The sequence below is a fragment of the Prionailurus bengalensis genome, chromosome B4 (genome assembly GCF_016509475.1).
Source record: "Prionailurus bengalensis isolate Pbe53 chromosome B4, Fcat_Pben_1.1_paternal_pri, whole genome shotgun sequence".
Taxonomy (NCBI): Eukaryota; Metazoa; Chordata; class Mammalia; order Carnivora; family Felidae; genus Prionailurus; species Prionailurus bengalensis.
Genome location: NC_057358.1, coordinates 70855568 through 70872438, shown reverse-complemented (window position 1 = coordinate 70872438; position 16871 = coordinate 70855568). Strand labels below are relative to the sequence as shown.

The 16871-nt window shown below is 33.9% G+C and overlaps 1 long non-coding RNA gene across 1 annotated transcript in view; it reads right to left on the bottom strand.

The window, feature by feature from the left end:
- The window catches only part of LOC122473208, a 37516-nt gene that overhangs the window by 9683 nt on the left and 10962 nt on the right, over positions 1–16871 (bottom strand). The window lies entirely within an intron of this gene.

The following is a 16871-nucleotide window of genomic DNA, read 5'->3' as shown; positions in this document are numbered from 1 at the left end:
ACATGTAGTTATTAAAAATTATTTTAAATGATGGTAAAGGTTTTAGGTATGTGAAAAAAATGTTGCCCCTCAAAACCAGAAGATAGACATTACAAATGCAGTATAAACACTGAATGCAGCTCTTTCAAAGAGAGGCACTTTAGCATAGCGACTAAAAGCACAGTTACTGGGGACAAACTCCCCCAGTTTGAACCTTGGCTCTGCCAGGTAGCATGTGGCCTTGGACAAGTTGTTTAAGCTTTGTGTGCTTTGGTTTCAACATCTATAAAACGAGAATGGTAGTATAAGTCCCTCATAGGATTATTGTGAGTCCATATATGTTCATATATGTAAAGTGAGTCCATACCAAGTTCATATATGTAAAGCATCTTGGAAAAATACCTGGTACTTAGTTATTGTTAAATAAGTATCCACAGATTCAAGTTTGGAAAGGAAGAGAAAAACATGAAAATAAGTGTCTTTTTTGTCATTACATATATTATCTTTTTAAACAGGGTGTGTTTTCAGTATTTTTTTTTTAAGTTTATTTATTTTGAGAGAGTGGGTGAGGGGCAGAGAGAGAGAATCCCAAGCAGACTCCGTGCTGTCAGCGCAAAGCCGGATGTGGGGTTTGAACTCATGAACCATGAGGTCACAACCTGAGCTGAAGTTGGATGCCTAACGGACAGAGCCACCCAGGTGCTGTTGTCATTATATATTTTAATAAGAAACAGATCTCAGAACACAAAAATTGGAGGTTGTAGTGCCATTGTTTTTTTTAAATAATTAATTTTTAAAAATTTTATTTTAGAAAGAGTGGGAACAAGGGAGAGGGGCAGAGGGAGAGAGAGAGAGAATTCTAAGCGGGCTCCACACAAACAGAGCTTGATCCCACGATGTTGGGATCATGACCTGAGCTGAAATCAAGAGCCAGATGCTCAACCGACTGAGCCACCCAGGCGCTCCTGTCATTGGTTTTTTAAAAATTACCTTTATCATTTTAATATTTATTGAAAATAAAATGCTATATTAAGTAGTAAAAAATTTAGAAAAAATGTTTCATCTCATGATAAATTATATCCCACAAATTTAATCAGAAAATGAATTATGCAAATTGTGACACTCTAGGTGTCTTATATGTTGAATTGCAATTAGAAAATATGAAAGCATTAAGATGTGCCATCATTGATATTATTTTCTTTGCCTGTAGATGGCACTATAATTTTAGATATCTTCCTTATTTATTTTATTTATTTATTTAATACTTTGGCCATATGTAAAGAAAGAATCGCTGAACTTATTTCAAGTCACGATAAAATGTATTCAGATACTGTTCATGTAGAAAATTATTTTATATGCCTGTAATATTTGACATGTGAATTTTTTTTTCCATTTAAGGCCTTGAATGTACTTTGGACCATATGCTGACCAGTCACCTAGGTTTTTGCAGTTCTCCTGAGCATTTCAGGCCTTCAGAAGAATAATCTTTGAATTAGTTTTAATTTTCTAGGTTGCTCTTGAAACTGAGCAATAGTGCATCAGGATTACTGAGGTGAAACAAATTGAGGTTTTTGTGGCTTACCCTGAACTGCAAGTCGTATGCAGCTTTTGATTCAAGTAACATTTATTGAGGGTTTGTTGTGCCAGCACATTCGCTTTTCTCATTTTAATCCATAGACCCAGCCTACAGGTAGGTGGTATTTTCCCTGATTTTAAAGATGGGAATAGGGGCGCCTGGGTGGTTCAGTTGGTTAAGCATCCAACTTTGGCTCAGGTCATGATCTCATGGTTCATGAGTTCGAGCCCCACATCAGGCTCTGCACTGACAATGTCGAGCCTGCTTGGGATTCTCACTCTCCTTCTCTCTCTGCCCCTCCCCTGCTCTCTGTCTCAAAAAATAGAATAAACTAAAACAAACAATTAAAAAAAGAAGATGGGAATATATCTGAGTGGTTTACTGACCTAGTTAAGGTCAAACAAGATAGTGTGTGGTTAAACTTGATTATGCTTCATGGATCAGTACTGTTTTTATCTACCTAATATTTGCCTTCTGAAAACATGTTTTTTTGTTAATGACTTTCATTTCCACCGATTCAGTATTACTTGCTCCTGATTATAGACGTACTAGAGCATGTCTTGAGAGAAACAAGATTTCTTTTGAGATTCTGAGACTAAAATAAAAGTAAAGCAGATCCTTCAGGAAATTCCCAAATCATTTTGGGTTATTTTCCAGAATACTTTGGGACTCATATCACAATGATAGACAAAATTATCATAGGTCATATAGGAGGTTATTTTAGATGGTACCTGGCACAATAGTAGTATTGTTGAAAAAGCATGGTGAGAGAGTTGCTGCTTTTTTTAGAAAATCTTCTGAAACACTAACGACAGTGTCTAGCATCTAGTAAATTCTCAGTGCCAGCTAGTGTTATGATAGTTAATGTTACATTACCGTGCTGATGAAAGTTTTACGGTAGATTGGTTAATGACTTCCCCCTTGAGATCTGATCTGACTCTGTCTTTGCATAAAATAAGTATAATTCAGCACACTTTTAGATTTACTTATTTTTTTTGTAAGCGAAAAACACTTCCTAAATCTGGGAATTCAGCAATTCATTCAAACTAAGATCTTTAAGAATTATCTAGGTCAGTGTTTTCAATATTTCCCACCTGGGAACTACCTTAGGAGACCAAAAAGAAAGTGAAGCCCCAGGTTAACAGTACAGAGTTTTAACATAACATAGGGATAGGAGAAGAGGCTGCAGGAAGATGCTGGAGTAAGGAAAATAGGACTTTTCATTTTTTTCTCTATTTACCTCTGAAATGTTTGGGTTTTTAAATAAGAATGTATTTGTATATTAATTTTACAGTTAAAAACCTTCAAGAATACGTACAATTTAGAGAAGGTAAGGTAAGAGAATTGATGGATTATAGTTGCATTATTTTCAGAATGGTTCTTCTGGTGGCTTATGCCAACATACTGCCAGAGAGAAATACGCATTATATGTTTTAATGGCACTAATGACAGTTAATATAAATAGTTTAATGTTTAGTGCCTGTGATAATGGATTTTGCTTTCAGATTCAGAAAGGTTCTTAGAGATAGCTTGATGTCTTATGGTATTTAGTCTATTTTTTCTAAGCCCTTCTGCTTTACCTATTTTTGATAGGCTACCAAGCAATGCCAAATGCCTGACATAATAACCAACAGATATTCGAGTGTCCCTAAGTTAAAGGCACTCTGTAAAATACTATGGGGAAAGACAAAATAAGTCAGATAATATCTGTGCCTTTGAGGGATTAATAGTGTTATATCCTTTAAGATATTTGATTTGAAATGTCATCTGCAAAAAGAATATGTAGACTAAATGGCAAGGAAAAAAACAAGCAGTGTCTTTCCATTTCACGTATGGCTCACTATACGGCCAATAATATGTTACTTGACCTCTCAGCACCTCATTCTGAATCCTTACATGATACTTATATTAGCATTTCTAGGCATTTTGAGATCTCTTCTTAAAATATGCTTTGAACTATTCAGTCTAAATGCTGCTTTCTGGAAAGCTACTACTTTAAAGAATGGGAAATGGTGTTAATGGAGTTAATCTTGTGTAATTTCAGTGTGGGTTGTCAGGAATATCTTTAAGTAAAGAAAATGACTCTAATCTTCTTAAGCAATTCATTTTCTCAGGCGCTGTGAGGCGGGAGCTAATTTACTCGGCCTGTGTACATAGACCCTGTCTGATTAAAGAAAAATTTTACTCATGGAAAGAAGTCAGGACATCCATGAAATTATTTAAATTTAGATATACTGGAAAATATTATAAAATAGAAGATATATTAAAATGTCTTTTTCATTATCAGTTTCCTTAAAACCCAACTCAGTCACCAATATAGAAATGAAATCCCTGTTACAAGGAAGAAATTTAATTACGGAGTCAAAACAAGAGCTATTTAGTTGTTTTTAAAGAGAAGAGATCAAAGAACTGGTCACTCCTTTACTGAGCACGTTCAAGCAGCAGGATGGGAGTGGGAGTGGAGAGGGTTAGGGATTCAATTCTTTATGCTTTTATTCCAAGTCACCCTTTTCTGATGAATCTTAGTGACATTCTCTTAGACTAGTTAGGTCAAGATTCTGAACTTTTCATTACAATAGTGTTTTAATCTTAGCTGATTATTGTTTCCACCCCCACCCCTAGTCATAAAGGACTAGTGTTCTTTTTAAAAAAAAAGAAGATGAAGGCTATTTCTATAAAAAACAAACAAACAACCTTTATACGTTTTTTAGGGTTTAGTAAATGGATTTCTTTTGCACCTGATTTTCAAAAGAAAATTCATTTACGTTGCATTTTTTCAATAAATATCTTAAGGTAAATCTAATAAATTTTTATGATATGTGAATAATAACAATGCACTTTACCTATTTAGAAGTGATTTTAGAAAAATTGAGAAGCAGTTATTCTGAATTCAAGGAGCATTCTCCCAAGGCATTGAAAGAGAAATTTTAATATCATCGTGAAGCATTTGATGATTGTGTTTTTCTTATACGTCTTGTCTCTAGTTTTGATTATTGTGATAATTTTCTAGCTGGCTGCCTCTATTCTTCATTCTAACCAGTCCATCCTGTACCCTTGTAAACGGAGAAATCTGATCCTGTCATTGTGTTGTGGCCATTTAGCATTTCAGTGTCTTCCCAGTATCTATGTTATAAAAGTCCAAATCCCTAAACATAGCGTATATATATCTGCACAGTATGACTTTAAATTATCTTTCAAGTCTCGTCTTCCATCTGTTCCATAAAACATCTTTTTTGTTTGTTTGTTTTTGAGTTTTTTTTTTTTTTATATTTTTTGTTTATTTTTAAGAACGAGAGAGACAGAGTGTGGGCACGGGAGGGGTAGAGAGAGGGAGACACAGAATCTGAGGCAGGCTCCAAGCTCCAAGCTGTCAGCACAGAGTCCGATGTGGGGCTCGAACTCACAGAACGTGAGGTCATGACCTGAACCAAAGTTGGACGCCCAACCAACTGAGCCACTCAGGCACCCCGAGTTTTTGAGTTTATTTACTTATTTTTGAGAGAGAGAGAGAGAGAGAGAGAGAGAGGCAGCACAAGCAGGGAAGGGCAGAGAGAGAGAGGGAGACACAGAATCCGAAGCAGGCTCCATGTTGTCATTGCAGAGCCAGATGCTGGGCTCAAACCCACAAAGTGTGAAATCATGACCTGAGCCAAAATCAAGAGTCGGATGCTTAACCAACTGAGCCACCCAGATGCTCCAACATACTTTTTATTTTCGCTGTTTGCTCTTTTCCAAATAGTAATATTTTCTATGTTATGCATCTCAGCCTCCCATTCCTGTTGACAGTGTCTCTTCTTGCTTATTTAAATATCTTGTCTATTAAATCTGTGTTGTCATAACACTTGTATACATGTCTGTACTATCTCATTACTCATACTAATTTGATTAAATATCTGACTCCTCTATCTATTAATTATTCAAAGGCATTCATCTCTGTACCTCAGGGACCCATCGGTGTTATAACATAATAGGTTAAAAATCCTGAATGAATACCACAAATATACTTTAGTAAATTTATTTGGCAAATATATATATATTGTGATATATATAATTTCAGGAAAGTTCTATAATAGTTTTTTTACCCTCACAGAAAATTTAGTAGAATTAGGTCTCATTAGATTGCTTTTCCACTTTTATAGAATTGCCAAAACCATTTTAATGATTTCATCTTTGTCATTACTACCTAGAAAATGTCTACCTTTTATTTAAATATTAAATGCATTGTAGAATTTCATTTACTGCTCAGAAAAAGCTCTCAAGGGTATAACTGTTCTTCATTTCACAAATGAAGTGTCTAGAGCTAGAAGAGGTTGGGTAGTTTACTCTAAGTGGTAAAGAGAGTTTAACTTAGCTCTTTAGTTTCAAGGCCCATGGTGATGCAACATGTCTCCATTCTCCACTGTGCTTAACTAGTGGATAGTTAATTCGTGCCTATCTCTTATTGACTTGTATATTTCTAAAACTTTATGATATTGAGGCAAATTGGGAGAAGACTCACTTTAAGTGACATAATGATAATAGCTGTTGATCACTGAGCACTATGTGCTAAGCATTTTGCAATTTACTAGAACATACCTGTAGAATAAGTACTGTTGTTATCTTCTTTTTGTGGATGAGGACTCGGAGATTGAGTGCAATTAAGAAACTTGAGAAAGATAAAACATGGAGCCAGAGCTGAAAACTGGAACCTTTTTCTAATAGAATCCAGAGACCCTTAAACCATCAACTTGGTTTGAAATTAAATGACAGTGACTCCAGTCAGGTCATAGAAGCCAACACAGGTGTTCTTTTGAAGTCACCTTATCCTAGGTTTTGAGTAAATGTTCAAATACATGAACATCACAGAAAAAAGCAAGGCATCATAATTGAGAGCCTGCAGAAACAAAAGATAATATAAATAGACCTGAAAGACTTCATAATTCTAGATACAGATGTCATGTTTACTCTTTTTAAAAGAGTAAGAGACAAGCTTAAAAATGTACAGAAAACAAGAAGCCAAAACAATTTAGCATAGGGGCGCCTGACTGTTTCAGTCTGTAGAGCATGTGGCTCTTGATCTCAGGGTTGTGAGTTCGAGCCCCACATTGGGTGTGGAAATTAATTAAAAAGAAATACTTTAAATAAAAACAAACAAAACAAGCATATTTGAAAAAGGACCAATAGACTTTCTAGAAGTGAAATCTTTAATAATCAAAACTTAAAACTCATTATATGAGTTTAATAACATCACACAAAATTGAAAAGCAAACTAGTAAACTAAAAAATAGTTCAGAAGAAATCCAGAATGGAGCAAATGTGAGATTAAAAAAATACAGAGGTGAGACATGGAGGACAGAGGAGATTTCAGATCATTTCATTGGAATCTGAAGGAAAGGAGAAGGAATAAGGTAGAGGCAACATTTTAATAGATAACAGCTGGGAATTTTTTGAAACTAGTAAGACACTAAAATAAGGATTTAAGAAGTCCAGTGAATCCCAAGCAGTGTAAGTAAAAAGAAGCCCACATTGAGATACATCATAGTGAATATGCAGAGCATCAATAATAAAAAGAAGAATCTTACAAGCGTCCAGGGAAAGATTATTCTCAAGAAATGACTGGAGTGATAGCTAAGTCTCCAGAGAATTGATGGAATATATTAAAATAACTGAGAAAGTTTGCAAGTAAGTACTGACTCACTCAAGGAAATCCTAAAACAAAGAAACCCACAAAGAAACAATAACAAAAAAATGCTTCAGGCAGAGGGTAAATGATCCCAAATAAAAAAACCTAAAGTGGGGAAAATGAATGATGAACAGGAAAAGTGGTAAATATATATGTAAATATATATGTAAATCTATAAACATTGACTTCGTAAAATGATAATGTGTGTAATATCTGCTGGGTTACAAAAGAATGATAAATTAAAACATAGAGCCTGGGAGGGAACTTAAAGGAGTTAATGATCTAAGGTTGTGTTATCTGTAAAAAAGGGTAAATATATTGATTAACTTCGGTCTTCTGTAAGTTAGAATTGTGTGGTATAATATCTATAATAATCACTAAAATAATAAAACCAAGTGTAACATCCAAACTAAGTAAGCAAGATGATTGCTCTAGTGTGTGCCCCACAAATTAGAGCTTTGTGGTTAGTTTGATATACTTGATAAAAGAAATTTGATGAAAATACAAGAATCATTTACATTATCATGAAAAATTTTCAACACTGATTTTTTTAAAGAATAGGAAGAGTTGTTAGCTTCTTCAAACATAATTTCAAGTGCTGTAAACTTTGTATGATTGTAAAAAAGAGATTCAAAATTTACTATTTTCTAGACATTGTCACAAACACTTTACTTATTAATTTTTAATCATAAACTTTGAAGTGTGCATAGCCATTTCACACACAGAATCCACTACTGAAAAGCTCTGGTCAAAGAAGCAACTCAAATTTCTTATTAATGTTTTGAAAATACTTTGTTTTGAAACTTTATGTTAACTCAATATTTAGTATCTTCTCCTACTGTAGTTATAGTTAGTATAGTTATAGTATCTTCTCCTACTGTAGCTGTAGTTATTTCATTTTCTGATCATATTTATATAAAAAAGGTAATAACATGTTTTTCACTAATTCCTACTCCTAAATTCTCCTCAGTCTACTGAGATGGTACAGATGTCATTTTCTACATATGAGGGAAAAAGTTTGGAGAAAACTACAGTATGTAGAGCCAGATGGAGTTCGGGAAGAGGGAGAAGGGAAAATTCCTCATTATCTTTAATTATCCTGCATTTTAAGGCTATATTAAAAAAAAGAAAAAATATTAGAAAATATTTATGTCTATAAATATGAATACTCTTATTTTTTTTCCTTTTCCTTTTCCTTCTCTTTTTGGATCATGCCCTGTGCTCTCACTCTGCATTTGACAACTGACTTGATCAGTTCCATAGCCACAAAAAGTCATAAGTCGTTGGTTTCATAAGATACTTCTGTGACCTTTGTACTGATGGTTGCTTAGTGTTCCCAGAAGGAAACTCATTAGGAGCCAGCCTTCAACTTCAATGCCTACTCTAATTTCACAGTGAAATATATCTTTGTACTTCTAACCCTGTCCCAGGTCATCCAACTCTACTAGGTATTCTTCTTCATGTCTTAATGCTCTAAGAAAAGCTGGAGGCTCTCCTACGTTTTTCTCTGCCTATTTCTGAAGTGTTAGAATGCTTATTTTATCATGCATTCACTTTCTAGGTGAGAAATCAAATAAAGTATTTTGATAATCAGGTGAATTGCTCTAGTAATTGCAGGTGAATAAAATCTCCCTTAGTAGGAGTTGTTGACAAATATTCTACATGTATTTAATAAGACAAATTAGAGAACTTAATATTTTAAGTCCTTGGTTATTGATTTTACAATTGTGTTTAATGTCATCCAAGAGAGTAGACAAAACAATAAGTCTTATGAGATATGAGTTAAACTTAGGTCTCTGGTCACTTATAATATGAATGTGGTTGTACAAGTGAGCTTTTCCTCCTGAAGATCATATAAAAGCAATAGGGAAATCAACATTTTTAAAGCTTACAAACAATATAATAAACAAACTTAAAGTACATGTAAGAGCTACCAAGGGCCCCTGAGACCTGAAAAAAAGTTGCATGGTAAGAAGTGAAAAAAAGTGGCAGATGCGTTCAATAACAGTAGACCTCAAAAGCACACACATTTAAAAAATAAATTTTTTTTCTGAAGATGAGGGGCCTGCCCTAAAGACAAAAAGTTCTATCTCTCGTTAGGAAGGGTATGAGAAATTGAGTAAGCAAGGCTGGTGACAAAAACCCTGCTGAACTTGGTTTGGGGCTAAACAAAGCATTGCAAACAATGATGTGTTGCATTTGTGAAAAGCAGAAGAGAGAATCTGAGTTATAAATCATGAAAGATTACTTGGTTTCTGTGTTCTAACCTAGTATCTCTATCAAATAACTGGGCCAGGAAAATTCAACTCATTCAATAATGAGTAATGAAGGACACTGGGCATAACCTCAACAAAAGGTGCTCTAAGATAAACATCTGGAAGAGAGGTACAAAATTTATCAGCAGATCACACAAAGGTGGCCATAAAGAGGATAAAAGTTGTGGCACACACTTTTCTGTGGTAAAACAATTGTTTCTACGAAGGAAGCTACCAAAAAAGAAATGGAAGAAGAAAGAAAAAAACATAGGAAATACTAAACAAAAGGAGGAGGAGAGGAAATCTGAGATAGCAGATTTCAAGAAAGATGCAGAAGCCAAAAACAAACCATCAAAGAAATGAAGATGAAATTGAAACAAGTACCAAAAAAAGTAGATGATGAGAAAAATACAGTAAGGGACAGAAAATATAAGGAGAATAAAATTGAACTCTTACAAATATTTGAAAATTTAAGCACACATGCCTGCATGCAAGGAAAATCATAAAACACAATGGTTAATATGTAAAAGGATAACAAAAGACCTTCAAATTTGTGGTCACAAGAACATCTAAGACAGAATTTAAGAATATACTTTTCTATGGAATTGCAAAAGAATCTTGGATTCCTGGAAGGCTTGATGGACTGAGTACTGGGATGAATGAACTCTTCCTAGCTAAGCAGAAAACCATGAGTTTCCATATCTGAGTGTGGATAAACTCAACCTAACTGAAGCTGTGGGCCAGCCTCAGATCAACTCAAAACCTAGGAAGGATCCAAATAAACAGCCTTTCTTTCCAACAGTCAAATGAAGAAAGAACTTGTACTGTTTGAGAAATAGAACAACACTGGTCCTTCATACGTAATGTTGGGAATGGAGTTTTTAAAAGTAAGACTTTCAATGAAGCAAGAATGTGTGATCCATACTGAAGAGAAAACTTACTGGTGAAATATTAAACAGTTTCTCCTAAGATCAGAAGAAAGGAAATGATACCTGTACTCACCAATTTTGTTACATACTAGAGGTCCTAGCCAGGTCCAGCAGTAAAGCAAAGAAAAGAAATTGAATGCATTAAGTTTGCATTATTTCTTTTGGAAGACAATATAATAGTGTACATAGAAAATACCAAGTTATCTACCAAGAGAACAATACAAACAGCTACAACTAATAAATAGTTTTATCCAGTTCACAGACTATAAGGTCAATGTACAAAAGTCAAATTTGTTTCTGTGTAATAGTAATGAATAATTGGACAATGAAAAATTTTAAACAATACTATTTACAACTATAAAAACATGAAATATTTACAAATATACTTAATAGAGCTTATATACCTTCTATGCCATTAACAATGAAACATTTTTGGGATTAAAAAAAAGAGAGAACCTAAGAAGATGGAGAGAGGAATGATATTCATTGACTGGAAATCTCAATATTGTTAAGATGTCAGCTCACCCCAAATTGGTATGTAGATTAAATTAATTGCCAATCAAAACACAACCAGCTGTTTGTGTGAAAAATGGTACAAATGCTTTGGAAAACTGACAGTTCTCATAAATTGAACATACTCTATTGTATGACTCACCAATCCCACTCTAAGTATATATCAAAGATTGATGAAAACATGTCCACAAAAAATTACAAAATGTTATACAAAAATGTTCACAGTAACTTTATTTATAATAATAACTGGAAACAACCCAAATGTCTATAAAAGAAAAGTGGATAAAGAAATGGTATATTCATACAACGGAATAAAAATTTTTAAATACACTAAATTTATAAATATCAAAAACATTGTTTTGCATGAGAGAAGCCAGAAACAAAAGAGAATGTGCTGTGATTCCATTCATATGAAGTTCAAAGCAGGCAAAATAAACTATAGTAATAAACATCAGGACAGTGGTTGCCTCTGAGTATGTTGGCAGGGGGAGTGAGCAGCAGGGTTCAGAATCAGAGGGGGTTGGATCGAAGGGCTTGAAGGATCTTTTCCATGTGAAGGAAATATTCTGTATCTTGTTTGGAATGGGGTAAATGGATTTGTAAATTTGTTAAAACTTGTCAGACTGTGTGCACTTAAGATCGGTACATTTCACTGTATGTAGATTATACTTGAATAAAATTATAAAATCTGTGTGGCAGTCATGGAGCTCTTTGACTCAGATATTCATTCAAGAGTGCAGCAGGTATGCAGTTAACCTATAGCCGCAAGCTGTAACACCTTTAGGATGTGCTGCAGCATTGGAGCTAAGGACACGTTCTCTTTTGCACCTCCAGCCAAATGACTTAGCATGGCCTGAGTATTAGATGCTGGCCATTTCTGCTCAATGAGATACTTTCTTAATGGGAAGTTTGTTTAGAGCGTCCCCTTAGAACTAGCCACAATGTTTCAGAGGTGCACTATAGTCTGAGGCTCTTCCTATCCATCTGTCCTTGCTTTCCCCTCTTTCTCACATTTTAGACTTGTGGCATGGTCTGAATGTTTTTTCTGACCTATTTCTGCTTCCTCTTGCCTTTTTCTTTCTCAGTCATTAGGCTTAGTAAATCTTCCATGTCTAACTCCATCTTGGCTTTTGCTACAAACTGTCAGTTAAAAAAGTCTGTGATAGAAAGGAGACTAAATATATGTCATATCAATACATTTATAGGGTGTAATTCCAGAAAAGTTTTTTTTTTTTGTTTTTTTTCCAGAAAGTAAATTGCATTTATGCCTTTATGCTGGATGCAACAGGCTTACCTAAAACATGTATTTAATGGTTGGATATAGAGTTGTGTACAAAGGCACAACTGTAAACAAAAGGCTCTTTGTAAACAGAAAGCAGAAGTTATGATCAGATTAGGAGGAATTCAAGCCAAAGCACATTAAGGAAAGGCAATTTTGTATTCTTAATACCAAAACCAGACAAGGATGCCACAAGAAAAGAACATTATAGGCCAATATCCCTGATGAACATAGATGTAAATATCCTCAACAAAGTATTAGCAAAACAAATTCAACAATACATTAAAAGGATTATACCCCATGATCAAGTGGAGTTCATTCTAGGGATGCAAGGATAGTTCAATATTCACAAATCAGTTAACGTGGTACACCATTAATCAAATGAGGAATAAAAAGCCTATCATTTAAAAGATGCTGAAAGAGCATTTGACAAAATTCAATATTTATGATGAAAACTCTCAACAATGTGGGTATGGAGGTAGTGTGCCTCAAAATATAAAGGCCATGTATGAGAAAACCACAGTTAACTATGCTCAATGGTGAAAAGCTGAAAACTTCTCTAAGAAGGAACAAGACAAGGATGTTTACTCTCATCACTTTTATTCAAACTAGTACTGGAAGTCCTAGCCACAACAGACAACAAAAGAAATAAAAGCTATTTAAATTGGTGAGGAAGAAGTAAAACTTGCACTATTTACAGATGACATGATATTATACATAGAAAACCCTAAAGCCTCCATCAAAAAACTGTTAGAACTGATAAAATAGTAAAATTGCAGGATACAAAATATGCAAAAAACCTGTTATGTTTCTATCTACTAATAATAACTTATCACAAAGAGAAATAATCCCTTTTGCAACTACATTAAAAAGAATAAAATACCTAGGAATAAATTTCATCAAGGACAGGAAGGACCCATATATTGAGAACTACAAAATGTTAATGAAATAAATGGAAGAAGACTCAGATAAGTGGAAAGATGTATTATGCTCATGGATTAGAAGAATCAGCATTATGTCCATACTACCCAAAGCAATCTACAGATTCAATGCAATCAATATAAAAATTCTAATGTCTGTTATTTTTCAAAGAAACAATAATCCTAAAATCTATATGGAACCACAAAAAACTATATAGCTAAAGTGATCTTGAGAAAGAACAAAGCTGAAAGCATCATACTCCCTGATTTCAAACTATATTACAAAGCTACAGTAATAAAGACAAATAAGGTATTGTCATAAAAACAGACATACAGATTGATGGAACAGAATAGAGAGCCCAGAAATAAACCCATGCATATATGGTCAATTAATTTATGACAAAAATGGGGAAAAGAAAATCTCTTCCATACATGATGTTGGGAAAGCTTGACTGCGACATGCAAAAGAATGAAACTCAACCCTACCTTGCAATATATCCTAATGTTAACTGAAAGTGGATTAAAGACCTGAAACCATAAAACTAAAAGAAAACATAAGTGGTAAGCTCCTTGACAGTCTTACTGATATTTTGAATCTGACCCCAAAAGCAAAAGCAACAAAAGCAAAAATAAATCAGTGGAAGTACATCATACTCAAAGCTTCTGCACAGCAATGGAAACCATCAACAAAATGAAAAGGCAACTGACTAAATAGGAGAAAATATTTGCAAATAATGTATCTGATAACAGGCTAATGTATCTGATAACAGGCTAATATCTAAAATACAAAAAGAGCTCATAAGCTTAATAGCAAAAAAATCTGATTTTAAAAATGAAGATGTGAATAGACATCTTTTTACCAAAAAAACCCATACAGATTGCCAAGAGGTACATGAAGAGATGCTCAACATCATTCAGGGAAATGCAAATCAAAACTACAATGAATATTACTTTACATATGTTAGAAAGACTATCATGAAAAAGACAAGAAACAAGTGTTGGCTAGGATGTGGAGAAAAGGGAACCCTTGTGCACTCTTTATGAGAATGTTGAGTTTCCAAAAAAAATTAAAAATAGAACTATCACATGATTTCAGCAATCTGATTTTTGGGTATTTATCTGAAGAAAACGAAAACACTAATTTGAAAAGATATATGCACCCTCATGTTTACTGCAGCATTATTTACAATAACCAAGAAATGGAAACAGCCTGTGTCCACCAATAGATGGATAGATAAAGGCTTTGTGGTATATACATAAAATGAAATATTAGTCATAAAAAATAATGAAATCTTGCCATTTGCAACAACATTGATGGGCCTTGAGGGCATTATGCTAAGTGAAGTAAGTTAGAGAGAAAGACAAAAACTATATGATCTCTTTTATATGTGGAATCAAAAAGAAAAAAAAAATCAAGCTCATAGATACAGAAAACTGGTGGTTGCCAGAGGCAAAGGGTGGCAAGATAGTGAGAAATGGGGGAAGGGGTTAAAATGTAAAAATTAAAAAGAAGTGAAGCAATGTTAGAGGGAACTGAGGATTTTTTAAAATTAATTAATTAATTAATTTTAGGGAACTGCAGGTTTTAATTATTTCCTGAAGTGAGGCTACAGCAAGACTCATGTTGCCCATTGAGGAGGCTTTGATTTCATATACCGATGGCTCAGATGATAATTTCCCATTCCTCTCCTTGCCTTGGTTAGAGAATCTAGTTAAGTAAATTGATATTTGACAGTATTGAGGGTATACAAAAACAACCCAAGGATGGAATATTGTATATTAATCTATGACTGCAGGAAGGAGGCTTTTCAAAGTAAATCAGGAATTAAATTTCACAAAATGCTGTTTCACTGTGAAAGGAAATAGACAAATTCATCTGCAAGGACATGTCAGACACAGAAAAATTAAAAGTAAATTAAAAATAAATTTTTAAAAAAGGAAATATTCATTTTGACAGCATGAAGAGACATTTCAAATATTGGTGACTTTAAAGGCAACCAACAAACTGAAGGATGAAGAGAAAGGAAATTTCCCCTGAAAACAAATAATTGTACATGTGAATCATTCTGTAGTTAATTTTTCTTATTAACTTGTTTTATTTTTTATGTTTTTAAATTTTTTTTTTCTTCTCAACGTTTATTTATTTTTGGGACAGAGAGAGACAGAGCATGAACGGGGGAGGGGCAGTGAGAGAGGGAGACACAGAATTGGAAACAGGCTCCAGGCTCTGAGCCTTAAATTTGCATCCAAAATAGTTAGCATATAGTGCAACAATGATTTCAGGAGTAGATTCCTTAGTGCCCCTTACCCATTTAGCCCATCTCTCCTCCCACAACCCCCCCAGTAACCCTCAGTTTGTTCTCCATATTTATGAGTCTCTTCTGTTTTGTCCCCTTCTCTGGTTTTATATTATTTTTGTTTCCCTTCCCTTCTGTTCATCTGTTTTGTCTCTTAAAGTCCTCATATGAGTGAAGTCATAGGATTTTTGTCTTTCTCTGACTGACTAATTTTACTTAGCATAATACCCTCCAGTTCCATCCACGTAGTTGCAAATGGCAAGATTTCATTCTTTTTGATTGCTGAGTAATACTCCATTGTATATATATACCACACCTTCTTTATCCATTCATCCATTGATGGACATTTGGGCTCTTTCCATACTTTAGCTATTGTTGATAGTGCTGCTGTAAACATTGGGGTGTCCCTTCGAAACAGCACACCTGTATCCCGTGGATAAATGCCTAGTAGTGCAAATGCTGGGTCATAGGGTAGTTCTATTTTTAGTTTTTTGAGGAACCTCCATACTGTTTTCCAGAATGGCTGCACCAGCTTGCATTCCTGTGTAGTTAATTTAATTTAATAAACTTGTGTGGATAAGCCAACAATATCAATTTATGTAATATATTTCTGGACTCAGCTGTCTCTTCAAAAAGTTATTTTCTTTAATAACCAAAATATATGTTCTGTCTGAGAAACTTTATAACATCTGGCTTAAACAGTTATGCATAATAATTTTGTAAGTATATCAAATGCATTCCTTTGCAATTATCTCAATTGTAGCTATATAAATTTATTTCTCCAATTATTAGACTAATATCTTTCCTGTCATACTTTGAGATCCATAAGGGCAGGGATATTATTGGTTGGTTGGTTGGTTTGCTTGTTTTTATCATTGTATCCTCAGCATCTGACACAATGTCTGGCACATAGTGGGCACTCAATAATTCTTATGAATCAATAAATGAAAAATGGAACACAATAATATTGATGTAATTCTCTATTAAGGACTACAGCTAAATTTATTCCTTCTAGATGGAAGTCTTCCTGGAGGCAGAAAGTTGCCGTGCTCATTTATTGCTGCATCCATTCAATCAGCAATTTATTTACATGGCAGACAACACTATTCTAAGCATGGAATACATGATGGTAAGAAGAATAGATATAGTTCCTGCCCTGGAGGAGCTCATAATCTGGTAGGTAACTGATTAAAGACTTATCAATTCTCTATTTCTAATATTTTATGTACAGCTATAATTATATATTTATGGTATTGCTGTATCAGAGGGCTCTCATAAGCTCTTTTCTTATTTGATCCTCACATATTTGATCTTACATATTTATATACATATATACGTACATAACAATATACATATATACATACATAACATATATATATATTTGATTCTTACATATTTACATTTGTGTTTCCACTTTAAATTTCAATTTAGTATTTTCAAATTTCCCACAAAATAAGTAGA